A 22,739-nucleotide genomic window follows, 5' to 3' on the forward strand; every position below is an offset into this window, starting at 1 on the left:
CTCCCTATCAGTCGCCTTTGCTTAATTAGTTAACTCCTGTTTATTTTCAGCTCCAATCTTCTTTCCTCGGGGAAGCCTCTTTAGATGAGTTGGGTCTCATTGTTATAATGAACCTTTTTTACATCACCATGAATCTTTTTTCCCCCCATTGGACTTACTGGTTATAATTTATATGCTTATGTAAATTGTCTTTGTAAGGGCAGGCAGTGGGCCTGTTTTTGCTCACCATTATATCCCTAGGAGCACAGTACCTAGCACATATTAGGTGTACCATAAATATTTGTTGAATGAATGAAAAACATGAAAAAATGGTATCAGACATAGCTGTTTCCTAATTGATTAAGCACATTCACAGTGTCAGTACCAAAGACATTGTAAGAAGTGAAATGTGCCTCTCAAAGAGGTCATCTGGGGAGGTTGCCTGCTTACTCCGTAGCTGCTGCTGTTGGAAAAGAATTCTAGAACAATTTAAGAATTGTTTTTAGAGGGAGTTTACAAGCCAGTTAAAAACATTTACCCTTTCGATTAAAAATATCCAGCCTGATGGGGCGCCTGGGTAGTTTAGTTGGTTACGTCTGACTCTTGATTTCGGCTTAGGTCGTGATCTCAGGGTCCAGCCCCGTGTCAGGCTCTATGCTCTGCCCCTCCCACCCACTCTAGAATAAATCAATAAATCTTAAAAAAAAAAAATAGTCAGCTTTATGTTTCTAAATGTACTTAAAACTTACAGATACCAATTCTACTTTCAAAGAACCAAATTTGCCACAGTTAAAAATTTCAAAAGGATGTTGTATACATGGAGGCAGCCTTAAAAGAGCTGTTCCTGAAGTATGTTGAGCATTGGCGGGCGTTTTTGTAATCAGCGTGTAGTCTTTGAAGGGGCTAATATTCCCGTGGATGTGTGGGTTCTGCTCTGTTTCCGTTAAAATCTTTCATGAAGTCACTCTTCATGTTGAAAGGACGTTTCACATTTGCTTCTGGCCACGAGGCAGAGAGGGACGCATTTTACTTAAGTCATTCACTCATCTTTGTGCTTTTCATCCTCCACGGGGCAAAATGAGTCCTGCAAAATTTGTTTTTTACCAGAAAGGAATGTAATAGGGGATTGAGTTAACTCTTCTAAAGTGCTTTAAATGCCTTAGATGTTGAGTTCTGCGTCTTGCGAAAGTCCCTGTTAGTATGAAAGATCACAGAACTGGGACCATATTCTTCCACTGGAAAGTATCTGGGATTCTTGCCAAGTTCTATTCGAGATTATTTATTCAGTACTTCTGTTGATTTAGTCTGCAGCACTTAACCTCTCTTGTGCTAGGGATTGCCCTTTTACCTTCTGATTTTGGACAGAAGTTGTGTGTATTCCCTTTCCCTGATAGCTTAAATCAGCATTGATCTTGAGCAGAAAAAACTGAACTAAAATGAACCCACATCTGTCTATGCCGTTTAGTCTCCGGGAATGCTTGGGGATATACCGAACCGATAACTGCGGCTACAGAGGTGCGTCTTGGAGCAGGACATTTGTCACTGCTCCATTCAGGTCACCATTAGCTCTGGACTTTTCACTTGTTCACCTTTGGGAAAATGCACTCAACTCGGCACGATCTGGAAGGTTGCAGAATGGTAAGCAGCTCTGTAAGCTAACAGTTCGGTGGCAAGTTTTAGTTGCGTGGCCGGTAACAAAAGTTCTGTTGACCTTTGATTCTCAGGTGTTCTTGCTTGCTCCCAGACAACAGAGATTCGGCTTTCTTTAGCTTTTTGTTTGGTTTACTACTTGCCAATAAAGGCTCACATTTTCATACTGGTTCAATGCGGACTGTATTTACTTGTGCAAATGTATTTTTGGTGCCTCCTTATGGAAATACATCTTTTTTTTTTTTTTTTAAAGATTTTATTTATTTATTCGACAGAGATAGAGTCAGCCAGCGAGAGAGGGAACACAAGCAGGGGGAGTGGGAGAGGAAGAAGCAGTCTCATAGCAGAGGAGCCCGATGTGGGGCTCGATCCCATAACGCTGGGATCACGCCCTGAGCCGAAGGCAGATGCTTAACCGCTGTGCCACCCAGGTGCCCTGGAAATACATCTTCTGTGCTGAGCAATAATATCAAGATTTGTGGGAGAATTAGCGTTTTGGATTTGGCCTTTTAAAAAGTGGTTCCATGGTAAATATCTTTTCTGGTAGGCCACTGCTGCTTGTTCAACAAAGCTCTTCGAGAAAGACCTTTCGGTGTTGGTGCAGAAGACTCCCCCTGTTTTCTGTCTGTGAATCTCCGTGATATCTGTCTGTGACTGAGTCCTAACCTCGTACCTGAATCGTTGACATTTATCGGTGTGAGCCCTGGCCAACCACTCCCTGCCTCTCAGTGGAATTACTGTCCCTCAGAGGGATCTGAATGCCATTGACTGCATTTTGACTGGGATGTATTTACTTCAGCATTAAGCCCTTTATTATTTTTAGTTTCTGTAAATCATCCAACCTTAAGCTGGGGTCATGTCATTATGTAATGTATTTAATGGGTACAGGTCTTTTTTTAAGATTTTATTTATTTATTTGACATAGAGAGCACAAGCAGGGGGAGCAGCAGAGGGAGAGGGAGAAGCAGACTCCCTGCTGAACAGGGAGCCTGATGTGGGGCTCGATCCCAGCACCCTGGGATCATGACCTGAGCCGAAGGCAGATACTTAACCGACTGAGCCACCCAGGTGCCCCTAAATGGGTACGGTTCTTATGCTCATCACTTACCTGATTGTTTTGCTGTTTTTTATGGGGTAGGGGCATTAAGGGAAAGAGACGTGCTCTTCTGTGCAAGGTAGTGCTGTCCTGGGACATTGTGTCGCCATAGCTCCAGAAAGTCTTAGGAATGATGGCGATCTTGTGCTCAGGTCACCTGGGCTCACTGGGCGAGCACCGAAGCACCGTGAGGTCATGAAAACTTAATGGAGAATTAATACCTTGTACACGTATTCTCCTGCTATTTTACAGAATGATCTACTCAAGTTCAGACAACGTATATTAAAATATGCTAACATGAGTTAAACAATGTAAAACTGGTAAAGAAGGGGTCATAAAGGACTTAGAACTGATGGTTCATTTAGTTGTGAAGCAAACAGGCTGCCTTTCCTGACAGGTTTCCTGATCTTTCAGAGGGGAAGGCGAAGTGAGGAGAGTGGGAGAAAGTATGGAGGAAGGGTGGAGGAAAGTGAGGCAAGTGTGGAGAAAGGGTAGCTCCAAGCCGCGCAGGGCATCGGCGCCAGAGCTGGGCTGCCAACCCATACCGCTCAGCCAGCTCCGCTGGTGATTTGAACCGCCCTCAGAACTTCCTTTCTTCTGGCAGGAAGGCATCCTGTGGCATAAGAAAAAAATACAGACTCCTCTTACTGACAAGACAAGACGAAATCAGATCGAGAAGATAAATTAATAAATTACTTGGGCTTTTATTGAACCAGCAATGCAATTTAATAGAAGTTTATCAAGGGCCTAACTTGTGTAAAGCACTGTGCCAGGAGCTAGAGAGGATATCAAGATCACCGACCGTCAGAGCCTGTAAAATACATACAAAAATAACTTACACAAGACAGAATTCATTCACCCAGCAGACGTTACTCTGGCACCTGTGGTACGCCAGGACTGGGCTAGCCACTAAGAATCATGCACTCTTTATCGATCAGGCAAAGCTTTTGGTCCCCTGCTATGTGCCAGGCACTGTTCTAGATGCTGGGAACACAGGTGAGAACAAAGCAGGTGAGGTCTGTCTTCTCCCTGAGTGTACTTTCCAGTGGGAGGGGAGTAGACCATAAATAAGCAAGAAGAGACCTGCAGAGCGTGAAGATAGGGTGGTGTGCAGAGAGTAGCTGGGTGGCTGCATTAGATTGCAAAGATAAGTTTGATCCTTGGCCCGGAGGAGACAGACCTATAAACAGCCAACTACGGGATGATTCAGTGTGTGCCGTGACTGCTGTGTGAGCAAAACGCTGTGGGTGCCACCGGCTGTGAAGGCCTTGCATGTCGTCACCAGAGGGCTGAGGGGTTACTATGAGCAGTGTGCTGACAGGACCAGCGGTGTGTTGAGGGTGGTGGTGGTGGAGCAGGCTGAAGGATCGGCCAGCCAGGGAAGACGCCGATCATAGGAAGTGACCATTCCTGTGAGGAATGATGGCCCTAGCCAAGTGCCGGGGGAAGGGGAGAGGAGGAAGTGTTCCTTCTCCCTGAGACAGTGAGGGAAGGCTTCCTGAGTGAGGTGACACGTGAACTTCATCTTTACATATGCAGAGGTGAAGGGAAGGGCACTCATGGTTACATTACCGTGAACAAAAGTGGAAAGATCCAGCTTATTTAGGGAGTGGTTAGACTTAGGGGCTGGCTGGGGCATAGGCTCTGTGGGAGGGAGGGAGCTATTAGGCTTGATATCCCGGGTTGCTCAGGTAAGCAGAGGGACATAATCACAGCTTTAGGAATATTATTCTTGCAAGTAGTGTGTCAGAGCAATTGTAATTATCACTGAGTGATGATTCAGGAGGTTGATGCGATGACCTTGAGCTAACGGTGATGTGACCAGGGATGGTGGTCCCTTGGGGCTGGCTTAGGGATAGTGGGGCCATTGCACAGGTAGGAATAGTAAGGCAGACTACTGGTCAGATGTGGGAGGTTGGGGTAGAGAAGGAAAAACATTGATTTCAAGAATGTAAGGGAGGAAAAAATGAAACAAGACAAAACCAGAGAGGGAGACAAACCGTAAGAGACTCTTAATCATAGGAAACAAACTGAGGGTTGCTGGAGGGGAGGAGGGTGAGGGGATAGGGTGGCTGGGTGGTAGACACTGGGGAGGGTATGTGTTGTGGTGAGCGCTGGGTATTATAAAAGACTGATGAATCACAGACCTGTACCCCTGAAACAAATAATATATTATGTGTTAATAATAATAAAAAAAAGCATGTAAGATGACTAAGGAGATAGGATTTCTATACAAATGAGGGATGGCAGAAGGAAAATGTGTTTGAGAGACAGATTACTTAGATTAGTTTGGGATTTGTGGAGTTAATGTGCCTGTGGGACCTTGAGGGAACAGTGTCAGATAAGGAAGTGAAGATAAGATTTTAGCTCTGGGTTAGGATATGTAGATTGGGGTGATAATTAAGGAGCTCCAGTTGTAAGGATAGATGACATTGGCCTGTGACTGACTTGTTCAAAGAGAGAAAGGAGGTGAGGATGGAAACGTAGAAACACAATAATTCTGGCTGTTGATTTTTATTTTTGTTCTTGTACTTAGTGCTGATAATCTCTTAAACTACATTGTTGAATTTTAGCCCTGCACTCCCAGCTCAATCCACTGTGTTGCTTGAAAAATTGTGCTCCTGGGCAATTTTATCTGGACTCCTTTGTAGAATTCAGTTTCAATCGGGAACAACATTAAAAAAAAAAAAAAAAAAAGAACAACCCAGCTTTGGGACCCCATTTGTTGTTGGGATGATATTGGGGCATTTTTACATCCTATCTATTGGTGTCTCCTAGAGCATTTCTTTCATAGTAAGTAATAGGAAACATCTTTGCTTCCCTGGAGGAGTGCAAATATTTGTTCCTCATGGAAAATCATATAACTGGGCACGTATACCTTTTCATGTTGGCCGTCAGGAAGCACAGAATCAAATTCTCTGCTCAACTGTGGTAACTGTATAGGATCCTATGGTCTTCATTTTTAAGTTCTATTCTAATATCTCTTCTCCCTGCCATAGTCTTCATTTTTTTCTCTAATTTATAGTTTCCATTGTCATAATTTTTAGTTTTCTTAGTATGTGCGTTTTTCGTAAGTCACCTCAAATTCTTTGCGGGATGAGATGAGGGCTCGATAAATAATGCCCCTATGCTGTTTACTCTTGAATGAGATGTACTGAGAACGTTATAGATCAGTCTATAAATGCAAAGATTCATCCCATTTTAAGTTCGTATGTTCTTTGTTCTCTGTGAACGTTATCTCTCTTGATAATTTTTAGGCAAATGGTACATAACCACAGATTGCAGAATCAAATGAAATATGAAGTAACAGTGAGAGCCAAGTTCATGAGTAAATATTTGCACATTGACCCTACCCTCTCTGCCTCTTCTTCATGAGTTATTCATTCTCAGGTGTATGAATATTTGCAATAAGAATTGGAATTTTTTGTCAGTCACTCATAAATTTTAATATTTGGTCCATGTGGAATCTTGGAGTTGATGTTAATAATGGCCGAGGACTAATCACTGGAATTTGAACTAATGTGGTCTAGTAATGCTTTTATTTCTAATCAATTTATGTAAACTCTGCTGCAGAAGACTGTGTAATGTTTGTGGGTTGTTCAGTATTGGGCAGTGAATAGATCACTGGTTAGGTTACAGGAATTGACCTCTTATTGACCAATCATTCCTAGATTCTGTTGTCTAAGAAAGATCTTTTCCATTCTATGCAAGGAGACTTTCGCTTTCAGTGGCCACATCGGGAACTACACGTGCTTTTAGCAAAACTCTTGTTAAATTAAAATAGCCAAGTATAGGGACATCTATTATTATTGGATTTATTCTTCAGTAGAAATCTTCCCCTAATTTTAAACTTGAGAAAGTATTATCCTCCCCTCAAACTACTTTGTTAGTTCTTATAAAGTGGGAAGACACTGTGCTGATATAAATTTAAGTGGTACAGAAAACTTTGTAGAGCCAAATGAATATCAAATGAGATATTTTTAGGAACTTTCTTTTAAAGATCATAATTCCTGATAAATCTCACTTTTGTTCGTTTCACACTGCTGACCTACTTTCTATATATGTGAAGTATCAATTGTTGATATCAAAATATCTTTGTGATTCAACTTGTATAAGGAAAAATGAATTTAGTTATATAATACAGTGGCACTTACTTACTTAAACCCCATCTCATTCCACAAAAAAGAAATGCAGTTATTCTAAATGCGGCCATAATGCTGCAGTATCTTCTCTGAACGCCACGGGTGTGGAGTTGGCAGTCATGGTAGAGCTGAGGCCTGCTCTTCCACCTCCTGTCTGTGTTGAATTTCTTGGTTTTCATTAGAGCGTCTCAGCCCTACTCAAACTTATTATTTATTGTAAAAAAAAATAATATATGTATATATATGTATATCCTTAGCATTTTTATTACATTTAACAGAATCTTCTATCAGGAACTATAGGTTGAATTTCTTTCTGATCTCAGTATCAAAAAATAGTTGTTCTGTCTCTGTGCAGCTGGTTTATTTTTACCCTGTGGACACTGAATATTATAACCGATCATGTTTCCCGCTATGTGTTGGCTGCTGCTAAGCTTGGAGTCCCTGCCTGCCTCCTTTTCTTCTCCCTCCTCCTCAAATGTCTAGAACACCTGTCTTCTGACTCTTGATTCTACCTTATTGCCATAGTCATTGGTACACTTATCTTTTCCTACTAGTTTAAAAATTGTTCGGAGACAAGAATTCTGCTACTTTTCATTATATTCTTTCCATGGCTATACACAGGGCCTTGCACACATTTGGCTCTCAAATAATGGCTGAATTGAGCATTAGTAGGTCATTCAAAAATAGCTCCATGTTGGGCCCTCCGTGGTGATAAGGACAAGGAAAAAGAAATAGGCAGGATGCCAGGGAAGGTTTTGAAATGTGCTGAGGGTCAGAGGGATTGTATGTTTGAAAATATGGCACAATGAAATGTGATGCTCTTGAGGACGAGAGAAGAATGTTGACTACTGGAACCAACATAGGCTACTTTCCTCATTGTGTCATATCTAAATATACTGCTGTATCACAATTGGGAGCCTGGCCTCTCCCAGCTTTGCTCCAGTAAGAGAGATCAATTCTCCCCTCTCACAGAAAAAAGGTAAGGGGAGAGTTAGGAGAGGAGCACTCTAATCAGGGCGGGTTGAGAAGTTGCTTTGAGATCTGTGCGTATAAATACTGTCGTTATTATTCCTGCTGTGTAGTGCAGATTGCATCACCTCTAGAATAGTGGTAATAAAGTGGTTGTGAGCTGTAGCCAACGACCCGTGCATTCTACTATTATTCTATATGATTAAATTCCAGTATAACACAAGAATGTGGAGTGAATGATAATAGTATGGGGCACATGGTCAAAAGTCTTTTATGGGAAAGTCCATTGGAATGAAAATGAACCTAGTTAACTGGAGGCAAAAGATTGTCAACTTTAGACACATAGTTGGTAGCACTTTCTTTTATAGTTAAATATACAAAATCTATATTTGGTGTGTTGAGAAGGGGAACCTTTGTTTTTTTTTTTAACTTAAAAAGATGTTATATTTTATCAGTTATTGGTAAGCGTCATGATTCTAATAGTAAAACTGTAAATATCAGAGTCTTAGAAAAATTCTAACCAGAGAAGGAACTTTTTTCATTGTATTTTTCATTCCCTTGCTCTCCTCTGAAAACTAAACTGTAAGATTTGTTCAATAAAAACGAAAAACAAACACACAAAGAAACCCCTTGCCTTACCAGAATTTCATTTTTATCATTACTTAATTAATTTATTTTTTTCCAGAATTCCATATTTAAAAAACTGCTTACGGTCTAGAATGAGTGTCTTTGAACGAGTATGTGGTTGAAAACAAACCTCAGGGACCCTTTATTGAGTTAATAACTACCAGTTATTTAGCATGATAGTGGTATGTTATTTAGTTTCAAATTTTCTTCTAAAGCATGTTTTCTACAGATGAATCTTACTGGCATTTTTGAACTACAAATATGTTTTAATTCTGCTAGGGCCAAATGAAAACTCGAGACCCTACTTTTTAAAGTAATGATAAAGCTTATGCTCTGTGAGGCTATGCGTAAATAATTAGAAGGGGGTAGCATGGCGTTAAGGCACCGAGTCTGCCTGCCTCATTGTGTGGTTCTGTTTATTTTTCATGACAAGGAGTTAGAGGAGCTTCTGGCACGAAGTAAGTGCTATAAAGTGCTTGCTGTTTTCTATTATTGCTGTTATACGGCAAAACCATATACTTATGTAATTAGAAAAATATTTTTCATTGCTTCCGGTAAGGTTTGAAGCTCTTTTGAAGTGACCAGAAGGGCTTCTGTTGTTAAAAGTTACAAAAAAACCTGTAGAGTTCTGGAATCCCTCCTCGGCTCCCAGTCCTCTTTCTCTCCAAGGCGACTTTACCTAAACTCCGTGGGTCTCCATTTCCTCATCTGGAAGATGACAGCTCCATGGTGGTGGGTCTCTGATGTCTCTTCAAGCCCACAGCAGTTCTGTGATTCTTTGATCTTACCTTCTGTTTAAACAAGAAGCTTGAGGTTATTTATGTCCATATCCTTGATCTGGAACGGCAGAATTTTAGGAGTAGAAGGGGCTATAACCAAATAGTCCACTCTTTGGGGAACTCATCCGTTTTCTTAGCTTCAAACGATGGTGGGTTTTTTTTGTTTTTGTTTTTGTTTTTTTTTTTGGTAGATGAGTACCAATCTTTATTTTTCCTCTTATATCTTTCTTCCAAAGCAGTTTTTACATACTGTATAATGTATGTACTATGTTTGTTGTTTGTCTCTACCTTCCTGCTTGAATGTAAGCTTCACAAGGGCAGGGATCTTTGTCTTTTATTGTTCACATGTCTGGCACATCGTTAAGTGCCAGGTAGGGGCTCCGTAAATACTGTTGGGCAAATGAATGAGTCTTCAGTTGCCTAGTGGACATTCCTATTAATGGGTCACTTCTCATTCTCTTCTAAAACAACTCTCTTTCATGATTTTATTTCCAGTAGTGACACTAGTTTCATGTTACCAAGAGCAAAATCCTAAAGGAATTGGCCGCCACACCTGAGACAGAGCAAATTAGATGATTTTCAAGGGGATTCAGTCAGTCCCCGGCATCAGGGATCTTGGTACAGAAATAGTGATAGTTCATTTTCACTCAAGGTAGGTGGTCCTGAATCTTCTCAAACAGAACCTTTTGAGCCAGAACTAGAAGTTACTGCCTTACTGTCCAGGAAATTACGTAAGGTTCCCCAAACTTATGACTAAAATCACAGCTTCTGCTGGGTTCATATTCCTGATGTGCTTCCTTTGTCATGCTAGTTCTGTTGGCAATTCCTTGATGCTTCTTAACAAAGTCCCAGCTCTGCAGCCGGCATCCGGTGAAACCCCTCAGAGCTTTCAGTTCCGTCTCACAGTAGTGCCCCGGTCTGTTCTCTGCTCTGCTGAGGCTCAACCTTTCGTGTCTCCTAAAGCATTCCACTCTTTCTTTAAAGCCCTCTGTTCACACCGTGCTCTCATCCATCATGTGGTGGGTTTCCCTCCTCCTTCACCTATCCCAGTTACCTTTCTTAATCCACCAGGGAGACTTTCAGCCCTTACTTACATGAAACCATCTGTATCATGTTTTTGGGCTCCCAAATGCTGCATTATTCTTAAATATTCCATTTGCATATTTGTTGCTTTCCCCTCTTTATAATAACCTTTTTGAGGAAAGGGGCCAACAGAGTAATGAACTTGGGGGTGAGGGAATGAGTCACAAAACATAGCTAAAGCAAAACCTGCTAAGCTGTGGTGCAAAACTGACGTAACGTAAATGTATTTACTAGCTTGTGAAGAAGTTTTCCAGGGCTTTCGAAAGTGCTAAGATCAAGTTCTTTCCTTTTTTTGGGGGGGAGCATTAAATGTCCCTTTTAAAAATCAAATGATGGTGAGGGCACCTGAGTGGCTCAGTCCGTTAAATGTCCGGCTCTTGATTTCAGCTCAGGTCTCGATCTCAGGGTCGTGGGTTCAGGCCCCACGTTGGGCTCCATGCTGGGTGTGGAGCCTACTTAAAAAATCAGATGTTGGTGGTAATATTTAGTCATAGTAATGGCTTCAATGAATTACCCTTATTTTGAAAAGTAGAAAACTAGCAGTTGTATTGATGGAATATGTGAGTCTCTGTGTATGTGTGTGTCTTGTGTCTGTGTCTGTGTGTATATGTGATTTTACTGATTTCTGAGATCAGAAGGTCTGGGAAAGACAAAGTTTGGTAACTGTTCATCATGGGAGCAGACACACTCCATCCTTGCACCTTCACCTGTGGCCATCCTGTCCCTGCTCAGTTGCACAGTATTCGTTTTTCAGGGTCTCAGACATTGGCTTCAGATTTTTATGCTGTGGTTTGACTCTGGTTATCCAGGGAATGCGTGAAAGTTACCTTCCAAATACGCAAAAGGGTTCCATTCCATTTTCGCAACTTCAAGGAGTATTTTTTTCTTGTTCAATGCATCTTAATCTAGACAATGGCATTCCTTGCCCTTTCTAAGGAAATCAGCTTTATTCATGTCATCAAAAGAGGAATTTTGCATGGCTTTCTAATTTTTCAGACCAATTGAAAAACTCCGTGAGGATACAAAAGACATTAATTTGTTCATTTTCTTTCCAAATCTTGAGCCATTTGTTCTCTTGTTCCATATTGTAAGACAAGTTAACATTCTCCTCCTTTTCCCAATTGTTCTGCAGTTTCGAATTTTCATTGAATACACTGTATGTTTACTCTTGGATTTTGACATTTTAATTATTGGGAGTATTTGATCACATATAATCTTAATAATGTTCAACAGTACCACACAGCTCACATTTGTGGAGGATGCTGACAGAATGACAGGCAGTGGGAGCCAATATTGTCTTCTGCACAGATGATTGGTGAACGGAAAGGCAGGGTGTTCCCATGTTAGAGCAGACATAATGTGGTATCTCTTGGTTACTGTGCAGTTCCAGATAATAGATACCTACTGTTTTACTCAGAGTTTTATTGGTTGCAAAGAACAGCAGCCCACTCAGTTAACTTAAATACAATTTTTAAAAACCTCAAAATGTAGGATTTAACAGCCAATCTCAGTGATACCAGTGGACCCATTAGGGACTATGGCATGGGATAAAAAGTCAAGAATCATGGGCATATTGCCTCTTCTGTTGTTCTGTCTTTTTCTGCTTCTCTATTCCCTTCTCTTTTATGTGGGCCAATATATTCATACCTACTACCGCTGACATGACCTTTGGTTTTAGGCCCATGTTACAGCCTGTATTTTTCCTAAGTCAGATTCTCAAAAGGGACAATTTGATTGAACCGATGGATCGAACCGATGGATCGATTTCTCCTGGACCAGGTAGCTGTGCTGGGTTCAGTGACCTGTTGGGGTTGGGGTCTGGGAAGACTTAGTTGGATATTGTATCTCCTGCTTTGCTTCTTTGTTTCTAATCGATTATTTTCTCTTTTCTGTTGTCTTTTCGTTACACATGTTGAGAGAATTCCTCATTTTTATCTTACAGTACCTTCGCTGAATTTTTATTTTGGTAATCATATTATCAAAATTATTTAAAATGTTCTTTATTAGGGGCACCTTTATTAGGGGTGGCATCTGACTCTTGATTTCGGCTCAGGTCATGATCTCAGGGTCAGAGATTGAGGCCCGCGTTGGGCTCTGTGCTCAGTAGGGAGTCTGCTTGAGATTCTTTCCCTTGCCCTCTGCCCCCCACCTTATAATAAATAAATCTTAAAAAAAGTTCCTTATTCTCTAATCATTTTATTTTGTGTTTCGTTCTTGTTTAATGGTTATAGTATCTTCTTGGAATCTTTACGTTGAATTAAAGTGATGTCCCTTGGAAGTGCTCTTCGGTTTCCCTGAATTAACTATTTCTTTTCAGTGTCAGGTTTTTTCCCCCTAATGTTACTGATTTTCCTTGTAGGCTCGGTTGCCTTTTCATAATTAAGAATGAAAGACTGGGAGAGTTTGCTTTTATTATTTTGAAAAGATCCGTATGTCGAGTTCCTTCCCCCTACGCTGTACTGCTCCCCTAAGTAGCAATTCTGAATAGAGTTGGGGGGCGGGGGCTAAGCGGTGACCTGGCAGCTTTGCTTCTTCCAAAAATGCCCTGAGGGGGAGGATTTACTCTGAGGGACCAAAATTCACGTCGGAAGCCTTCAGGAAAGCCTCTCTCACTCCCCGCTGTCACAACTGGTTCAGTTCCTTTAAAGATGAGCCCCAGATGTTTGGTCTGCCATTACACTTGGCCATGCTACCTGGAGGCGCAGTGAGAGAGTGAGGGAGGTGTGTGGTCGTGCGAACTGTCATCGCGTCATCCCCGTATTTCCTGCTCTGTGTCATCCTCCTCGCTCTGTGATACGTGTTGTCTCTGAGCCTGGAGTCTCCCCGGGATTCTGTGGAGCAGATTGTCTCCTTGGTGGCCCCTGGGTAGCTGCTTTCCCCTCATGCTCCATCTGTCAGCACATTCCCATTTCCTGTTTTCTAGAGTTTGTTGAAATCTCTTGTACATTTGACGTTCTCTTCCAGCAGACTGTTTTTAATCTGGAATTCTTCGGTTTTGTTTTCTGAAGCTTTTGCTTCATTAGGAATTCAGGAGGGGCAGCCAGGCCGTCAACCATTTTGAAACTGAAGGCTTACCAGGTTGTCTATTCAAAAAAAAAAAATAGCATTTGGTTTTTGGCTCTTATTTTACTTTTTAAAACGAGAGATATATCATACATATGCACATACATATAAAAGAGTATATATATCCGCGTATATATGATTTAAATAAAAATAATAAAATGAATATTGGTGCTTCCCAGAGAGCTTAAGAAATGGAATGTTATACTTTTAGTACTTGGGAAACTCTTATGTGTCCTTCCTTGATTGCGTCTTCTTCATTCCCTCTGCCTTCTGTGGTAACCATTCTTTAATTTTTAGTTATTGTCTTGCTTTTTTTTTTTTTTAAAGGACTTGCCTTATGTGTGTTTATCTCTAAACAATATATTTAATTTTAGCTGCTTTTGTTCTTTGTAAAAATGGAGTCCTATAACATGTATTCTTCTGTACCTTGTCACTTTACCCAAGATTCTGTTTTTGAGACTCATCCATGTTTATTCATGAAGCTAATATTTTATTTACTGCAGTATAGAATTGCATCATAAGCATACACCATATTGGGGTGCCTGGGTGGCTCAGTCAGTTAAGTGTCCGACTCTTGGTTTCAGCTCAGATCATGATCTCAGGGTCGTGGGATCGAGCCCCAGGCTCTGCACTTAGTGGGGAGTCAGCTTGAGATTGTCTCTCTCCCTCTCTGTCTGCCCCCCAATTCCCAACTCACATGCTCTCTCTCTGTCTCTAATAAAAATAAAATCTTAATTAAATATGGTATATTCTTTTTTAAAAATCTTTTCTATTGCTGAGGGACATTTGTGTTGTTTAACTTTTTGCAATCATGAGAAAGATTGGTATGAACATAGTTCCTGTTGTATATATGCCAGAGTTTCTCTAATGTATAAGCCTAGGAATGGAATTGCCGCGTCACAGAGATTACGCATGTTTAGTTTTATTAGGTGATGATGACTGTTTGCCAGTGGTTGTATTGGGATGTGTGACATTGCCTGTGGCTCCATAACACTTGTGTAATCAGATTTAAAAAATTTTTTGCCTGTTTGGTAGGTGTGAAACCTTATTGTGTGTTTTAAAAATTGAGATGTAATTTATGTGTAGTATAATTTACATTATTATGAATTTAATTTTCATTTTCTTATTATTAATGAGGCTAAAGATATTTTTTCACATGGCTCTTACTTTCTCATGCTTTCTCTTCTATGAAAGGTTGCTATGTTTTTCCAGTGAGTCTTCTCTTATTGACTGGTGAGTGTTCCTTCTAGATCCTGGGTATATAAGTGTGTGTGTGTGTGTGTGTATCTGTGTGTCTATATATCTATAATATGTGATGAGATTTATTTTGGTAGGCAGAATCCATTGCCAGGAGGAGGAGGAAGTGCTCATGTCCAGTAGTCAGTTTTTGCCTGTATGATTATGGCATTCTCTCTTTCTCTTTCTCGTTGTGATTACTCTTGGATAAAACTGGAAAGTGAATTTTGGCACTTTAAACATTTTGGAATCCTTTTGCCTTGTCTCCTCCTGATCTGGCTGACATTCAGTGACTCAGAACGTTTTCTTTGGAGTGCACACTGTTGCCGTTGGAGGACGAAGCTGCGGATGCTGCCCGCCGACAGATGTGTTTCAACGGTGTCATACCGCAGGCTGGCCCGCGCGCGGCCGGCAGGGGATTTGGGCCGTGAATGCCCATCCAGATCTTAATGTGAGAGCTCTGGTATCTTTCTGGACTCTGTGGTTAACGCATTTCAGAAATTTTCTGAAATTTAATGGAAAATTAAGTTAGGCTTGATATAAAACGATAGCATTAATTACTACCCAGTCTTTTCTCCATTTAACAGTGTACCCTGAGGTTAGCTTAAGGGACATTTTCTCTTAAGTGGTGATATATCTATAAATAAAAACTTTATGAAATGGTGAACATGGTACGTTTTATGTGTATTTCACCATAATGTTAATTAGAAAAAAACCCCAGGCTGGAAAAAAGAACTTTTGGGAAACTTAGGGCTGTAATAAAAATGCAAGGATGATGCTGGAAAGTAATGTATCTGATATAGTGATACCACTATATGGTAACTAGCAGTACCTCTCTCTCTCTTTTTTTTAAGTTTTTACTTATTTATTTGACAGAGAGAGACAGCCAGCGAGAGAGGGAACACAGGCAGGAGGAGTGGGAGAGGAAGCAGCAGGCTCCCAGCTGAGGAGCCTGATGTGGGGCTCGCGTGGGATCATGCCCTGAGCCGAAGGCAGATGCTTAACGACTGAGCCACCCAGGCGCCCCCAGCAATACCTCTCTTACATAAGGTGCTTATTCTTTGCCATGGCTGTTCTTTTAAGAAGGTTTACTCTTTTTTTTTTTTTTTTTGAGTTTTTGTAAATTTTGGAATGAATTTTTAAGGATTGACTTTTATTTGTCTTCGTTGATAATACTAGCTATCCTTTCCCCTCTGCTGCAGGCTCGTGGGCCTTCTTTCATTTCCTATAATCGCCGTCCTTTTCCTTCCTCTGGGCCTTCCCACAGGCTGTTCTTTTCTCTAAGCCTGCTCCAGTATATCTTATTAGTATTATTTTTTAAATATGGTAATATATGCATGTTATTGGCTGAATGCCCTCTCCCCAAATTTGTATGTCAAAGTCCTAACCTTCAGTACCTCAGAATGTGACCTTATTTGGAGACAGGGTCTTTCAGAAGTAATTAAGTTAAAATGAGACCATTAGGGTGGGCCCTAATCCACTATGACTGGTGCCCTGGTAAGAAGAGGAAATTTGGACACAGACTGTCATGGAAGGAAAACCACGTGAAGATGCAGGGAGAAGATGGCCACCAACAAGCCAAGGAGAGAGGCCTCAGAAGACCCCAACCCTGCTGACACCTTGATCTTTCACTTGAAGCTTCCAGAATTGTGAGAAAATAAATTTCTGTTGTTTAAGCCACCTAGTCTGGGGAACTTGGTTATGGTAGCCCTAGCAGGCTACTGTGACACATAACATAAATTTTAGCATTTTTACCATTTAAAAATGTACAGTTCAGTGGCATTAATTACATTCATGTTGTTGTGTAACCATCACTACCACCTATTTCAGAACTTCTGTCATCTTGCAAAACTGAAACTCTATACCCCATTCTGTCTTTCCCCCATTTCCCACCATTCTATTTTCTGTCTCGATGAATTTGACCTCATATACATGAAAGCCTACAGTATTTGTTTTCTTTTGTGGCTGATTTATTTTACTTCACATAATATCGTAAGCTTCATCCAAGTTGTGGCATGTGTCAGAATTTCCTTCCTTTTAATGACGGAATATTCCAGTGTGTGTATATATATATATGTTGTATATATATATATAGTGTATATATATATGTAGTGTGTATACATAACACACACACCCACCACAGTTTGTTTACTGATTCATCCATCGATGGACATTTGGGTTGCTTCTACCTTTTGGCTATTGTGAATAATGCTGCTATGAACACTGATGTACAAATACCTCTTTAAGATCCTGCTTTCAGTTCTTTTGGGTATATATCTAGATTGCTGGGATTGCTGGATCGTATAGTAGTTCTATTAATTAATGCTTAATATTTTGAGGAAGCACCATACTGGTTTCCATAGCAGCTGCACCATTTTACATTCCCACCAGCAGTGCACAGGGGTCCACTTTCTCCCCATCCTTGTCAACGCTTGTTATTTTTGTTATTTATTTATTTATTGATTGATTGATTGATTGATTGGATAGTAGAGATGGTATTTCTGGGTATTGAGGCTTTCAGGTATAATGTAGTGCCCTTTTGATTTTGTGGTAGGAAGATAGTGATAAACTATGGCCTTTTAATTATCACTATGTTAAATAAAAAAAACTTGATTCTCCAAGGGCTGTGATGTGGCATTTATATGCCTCTTGATTCAGGCGTATCCTCTTGGAGGCTCCCCAGGAAGCATTGGAGTTATGGGTGTGCAAGACTGACAGCTATTTTTTGCCCTGTTTGGGCCAAGAACTTTGCTGCTGTAGGTAACTTTGGGGCTGCTTGTGTAAATCAGGATCAGCCATGCCAAAACGCAGGCATTTCTCACTGCAAAGACTGTGAAATAGCTCTTTTGCAGAACTGAAAAGGCTGGTAAGTCTGTTTTTCTCCCCATACCCAAACCCCAGGAAATTTTCATTTTCCTGAGTGTTTACAGCTGTGTTTGTTTAAAACACTCATCTACCTAACAATCCCAGTCCAGCAAGGAAAGTGGCGTTAGGCAAATTAGACCTCAGAAAACTCCAGCAAGGGTGGTGGTAGAACACAAGAAGGCCGAGCGATGTGCTGATGCTTCCTGAATGGCAGTTTTGAAATCACAGAAGAGTGATGTTTGACCATAAATGTTGCATTACCACTGCCTGAGAGATGAGAGTCAAAGGGGTTGAGTTGGAATATTTATAAACACATCCTTTAGCTTTAGTTTGTGTGTAAAAGTGGAAAATTTTATGTGGCTTTTATCGTTAAATTGTGAGGATTTTCCTTCACTCCGACAGCAATTCTTGGTGGCTTACAGTGGCAAAACAAAAACTATTCTTTCCCCGTGGTTTGGGTGGTTTGGGACAGACGAAGCCAGCCAGTCTCCCTGGGAGCTCAAATCCCGGGCCCATCCTGCCCCTTGCTGTCCTGATCTCCAGTCTGTATAGATGATACTTTGACTCAGCTCAGGTTACCAATTCCAAATTCACGGTGTTAAGGTTAATGGGAGCTTCCTGGTACCTAGTAAAATTAATTTTACGTATACAACTCCTATTTTTCTTTGCACATTTGTACACCCACTGGTTTGAGAATTCACAGTAAATATAATTAAAGCTATTGAAGCCCAAGAATATAAGGATGTTTCCTCTATGATTAGCCAGGCTTCAGCGTCACTGTGATAATGGCGCTTTGTCTAAGAACCCAGAAAACTCTGCCAGCGCTTCACAGCCGTTGTCAAAGCACCGCTGTCACGGGAGGCGGGCAGGTCATCCCCCAGAAGGGATCGGCCGCTCTTGCCTCTTGCTGCTTGCCGATGGAGTTCTCTGTGGAACAGTAAAGCTGGATTAGGAGTCCACAGCTAACAGCACATGGCTTTCCTTAGGCACGACACAGGAGCTGGAGTGGATTTCATTGCTCTCTTGAGCCGTGGCACCCCCGGGGCTGTTCTCTTACTTTGGGACTTCAGGGCTGACTCGGGGAAGCCACTTCTTCCTCCTGTGCTGTGCGTGTTTTCTGAAAGCCTTCCCGTCAGTCGTCCTGATCTCAGGCAGCGGGACCACATCTCCATCTTCGTCGTGACCCCTAAGACAGCGCTGCTTCTAAAGGCAAAGAAGCGGAAGGCTGGGTTTCCTTCACTGTTAGATTAATGGATTGATGAGTTATTTCGTGTATGTTTAACAAATAGCTATCAGAAGTCTGCTGTGTTGAGAGAGCCGTGTTCAACTCAGTATACTGAGGTCTAAAGAACAAATGTAAAATGTAGTTCCTATTGAAAGTAGCCTGGAGTATAAGATAGAAACGCTGAGCGCCTAGAGAACCAGCCAGCTGGCCGCAGGAAGGAACAGGGCATCGTGTGGTACAGAGCGTAAATGCTGTGGAACTGTGGGGAGGAGAGTTGGTCATGAAGCCTCTCGGAAGAGGAAATGAAGGCAAAGCAAATGAGGGCTACTGGGGGGAGAGCTGCTTTTTGCATACTGACTCTTGACTCCTTCAGGAACGTGGCCCTTTAGAAAATACATCCTGATCCTCAGTAGTAGTGAGGTGTGGTATTGTCAACATATATAAACAAACACTTTTCATCTGACAATGAAAGGAGTAATTTTTTTGTAGAGCAGAAGACTTGGAAAACACACACATACATACAAAAACACAACACCCTGTATAGTCCAGTCCTCCAGAAATAATCACTGTTAACATTGTGGAATATGGGGGCGCCTGGGTGGCTCAGTCGTTAAGCGTCTGCCTTTGGCTCAGGTTGTGATCCCGGGGTCCTGGGATCAAGCCCCGCATCAGGCTCCTTCCTCTGCTGGGAGCCTACTTCTCTGTCTCTCACTCTCCCTGCTTGTGTTCCCTCTCTCTCTGGCTGTCATTTTCTCTGTCAAATAAATAAATAAATAAAATCTTTAAAAAAAAAAAACCAGCATTGTGGAATATGCCTTCTCTTTTTTTTTCCTATGTAAATTACTTTAATTATATTTACTTTGGATTCTCAGACCAGAGGGTGTGCACATTCCATAAAGAATAAATATGAGTTGGATTCATGCAGGATCATTGTGTTTGTTATTGTGATGGTGATTTTGACTTTGTCTACCTTTTATTTTGTCGTTATTTTGAAAATTTCTTGCAAACCTTGAAAGAAGCCCATATGTTTTCATTTTAGAGTTGAGTAGCCTGGGGGTTAGGGAGTACCAACCCGTGGCACAATCAAGAATCTATGTATAACTTGACTCCCCCAGAACTTAGCTAGTAATAGCCTGCTGTTGACCAGAAGCCTTATCAGTAATATAAACATTTGATTAATACATGTTTTGTATGTTATACGCATTATACACTGTAGTCTTACAATACAATAAGCTAGAGATAAGAAAAGGTTATTAAGAAAATCATAAGAGAAAATACATTTACAGTCCTATTAAAAAATCTGTATAAATGGACCTGTGCAATTCAAACCCGTCTTGTTCAAAGGCCAGTTGTATTTTGAAACAAATGATCTTGCTTTAAATAGAATGTTTTCAATGGGTAGCCTCTTGGGAATGATAGGAGATAAGAGATTTTTTTAAATAAAGAGAATTATGGTTATTTAATTTTATATCAATAAATCTCTCATATCTTTACAGTCTTATAGTGTTTAATTTTTTTTGTGCTTTGTACCGTGTATTTTTTTCTAGAAATGATGTATGTTATTAAGAAGGTAGGTGTTACTGATTATATCTTTTCATCATTATTGGAAAATCTTTGTGGGCTAAGTTAGTAAGAAAAGAAAAATATTAAATGTCGGGCAACTTAACTTTTTGATATGTACAAAGCTATGGGTGAATTTAAGCCCTTGACTTCTGACAGGTGCATTTGGAACAAGAAATTGCATGGGTAATAGCCTTCTGCACTTAGGGAAGAGCCTGGCTTTTGATGTGTGTTTTCTGATCTGCTGGTATTATGTTTGCTCTGTCCATTTTGTTCCAGACCAGCAAAGCTAACAGTGGGATCCTGTGTTTTAGAAGAACCTCCATGTTTTGGAAGTTGTTACTGCCCCTAAAACTACAAAACAGAATTTATTCCTCTTTTCCTGCCTGTCACCTGTGTGCCTTTAGACTGATGGAGAGGTCCTCACCTTTTTGGAAATTGGTGGCTGCTTGCTATGATTTTTAAAAAGGCATTGTTTTTAGTAGAATGTCTAGCTACCCTAGGTCTGTAACATTTTTGTTTAAAAAAAAATTCCTGTGTACCTCTGAGACCTTTACTTTGGGGAGGGAGGGTTGGGTTATCACAAACTTAGGGGCCAGACAGGTGTTTAATGACAATATAAGATTCTAAGGGGGAGTGATAAGGACTGTGACAGACTGGAGAATGCTTACCTCTCCAAAGGTAATAAATAAACAAAAGCAAAATATATTGTGACATCCAGACAAAGTTCAACTGTGGCCTGAAGCTTACGATTTTATGCCAGTTATCCCTGTAGTAATAACAGTAGTAGCGTACTAATATAATGATAAACATAGCTAGCATATTTTGACAGCTTGCTCTGTGCCAGCCATTATCTCATTCTGTCTTCACAGTAAAGGTCCATGCTGTTATTATCCCCATCTTAGGGATAAAACTGAAACTAAGAGAGGTTATTTGCCCACGTCACAGAGATGGTAAGTAGCAGAGTCAAAGCCAGGTTTGCGTGGCTCTGGATTGTGGGCCTTGTGATGCTTTGGTTTTAGGCCACAAAACTTGGAATTACATTGGGTAGGAAGAAGATTGTCAGTGGTTAAGGCACTCAAAGTTAAGCTGCAGGCTTGCTTTGTGGCCTTGGAGGAAACTGGCAGGCCTGGGATAAAGGGCAGTGTTCTAGGTCCTAGAAGAAGACGAAAAAGCCAGATCCGGTCTGCTGTGGTGTGGACAGGCTCTAGAAAAGGCTTTACTAAGTGCCTGGGGAGTTGATTACCTTCCTAGGGGATAAAGTAATAGTTCTGTGAGGTGGAGAAGATGGGTGTGGGGTTGGAATGCGTGCAGCATAGAGGAGTGGAAAATCAGACGGAATGGAAGTTTGGTAGTAGCTTGTAATGTAGCTTTTGGCGGAGGAGAGTTAGGTCCACTGGGACGTTTTGTACCGTTGGCTTAACTGTGTATGAGGGACTATCTAGAGCTGTAGAATAAAGAACGAAAATGGATGGGGTCTGAGATTTAATGCAGGGTTTCTGGTTACAGTACATTTTAAAAGCAAATGAGGTTGTCGCCCCGGAGGTAGGGGAGTGGGGGTGGGGGGCGGGGACAGACTCCCTGCCAGGTGTCCTGTTCAGTTAGCTCAGCAGGGCCCCACTCACGCTTCCCCAGTGGCTTTTCTGGGGCATAGCGGATCTGTATCAGGATCACTGGCATTTCCCATGATATTTAGTAGAAAGAGAGCAATAAAGAAAGCCTTCTGACAAACCTTTGGTTGCTGAATTAACCAGCACGATCAGAATATTCGGCTGTGTACACAGCACCTTTAAACAAACAAGTCACTGACTTGTTGCCCATTGTAGCTCTCAAAGCCTCTCTGTCTAAGTGACTTTAACTCAAGGAAATGAAAAAGCAAGCCAAACTCTTTCCAACCGGCGGCATGTGAACACGAACCCTAGCAAACACAGCAGCCTCTGTGAGGGGCCTGTCTGCATACACCTCACAGAGCCCTCAAGAGAATTAAAAAGGTATATATATACACACACACAAATGAAAGGACTGTGTCGTGACTTTATTTCCTGAAACGTGTGAACATACCGCAAAAATAAATGAGAAGGTAAGATTGATCAATGGAGATTGCGTCCTGCAAACTCCCCAAGACTTTTAAATAGATACTGAATGAAGCAGGAGGAAGCAAACTTAGTCGCAAGAAACCTAATACTGCTAGGAGAAGGGGGGGGGCAGGGGTGGGGCCAAAAAGAGAGCTTGAGTGGGTCTAGGGAAGCCCTTCTGTTGAATCATGTCCCTGGTTTAAAGTGATCGCTTTCCTAGAAGCAACAAGAAAAACTGGTCCAGTTTGTTTTTAGAGTTGGACGAAAATACTCATGTAAGCAGCCTTTGCAGCCTTTCCACCTGGAATATCATTTCGGAATGTGGCCAGATCTCAAGTGATTTATGTTCAGTAAACAAGATTATCTTCAGCTTCCTATCGTGAAAGAGCA

The 22,739-nt window shown here is 41.2% G+C and overlaps 1 protein-coding gene across 8 annotated transcripts in view; it reads left to right on the forward strand.

Annotated features, from left to right (window-relative positions):
* Positions 1 to 22,739, forward strand: part of FHIP1A (FHF complex subunit HOOK interacting protein 1A) — a 241,752-nt gene that overhangs the window by 23,729 nt on the left and 195,284 nt on the right. For 2 of the 8 annotated variants that reach the window (XM_048212383.2, XM_044384358.3), the window contains exon 1: positions 7,213 to 7,846. The exons of 5 other annotated variants lie outside the window; for them this stretch is intronic. The gene's annotated coding sequence lies outside the window, so the exon portion shown is untranslated. Of the gene's footprint in view, positions 1 to 7,212; positions 7,847 to 22,739 lie in introns of those variants that run through there. One more of the 8 variants, XM_057310118.1, reaches the window with a different exon arrangement.

The sequence above is a fragment of the Ursus arctos genome, unplaced genomic scaffold (genome assembly GCF_023065955.2).
Source record: "Ursus arctos isolate Adak ecotype North America unplaced genomic scaffold, UrsArc2.0 scaffold_11, whole genome shotgun sequence".
In the NCBI taxonomy this organism is placed as follows: domain Eukaryota; kingdom Metazoa; phylum Chordata; class Mammalia; order Carnivora; family Ursidae; genus Ursus; species Ursus arctos.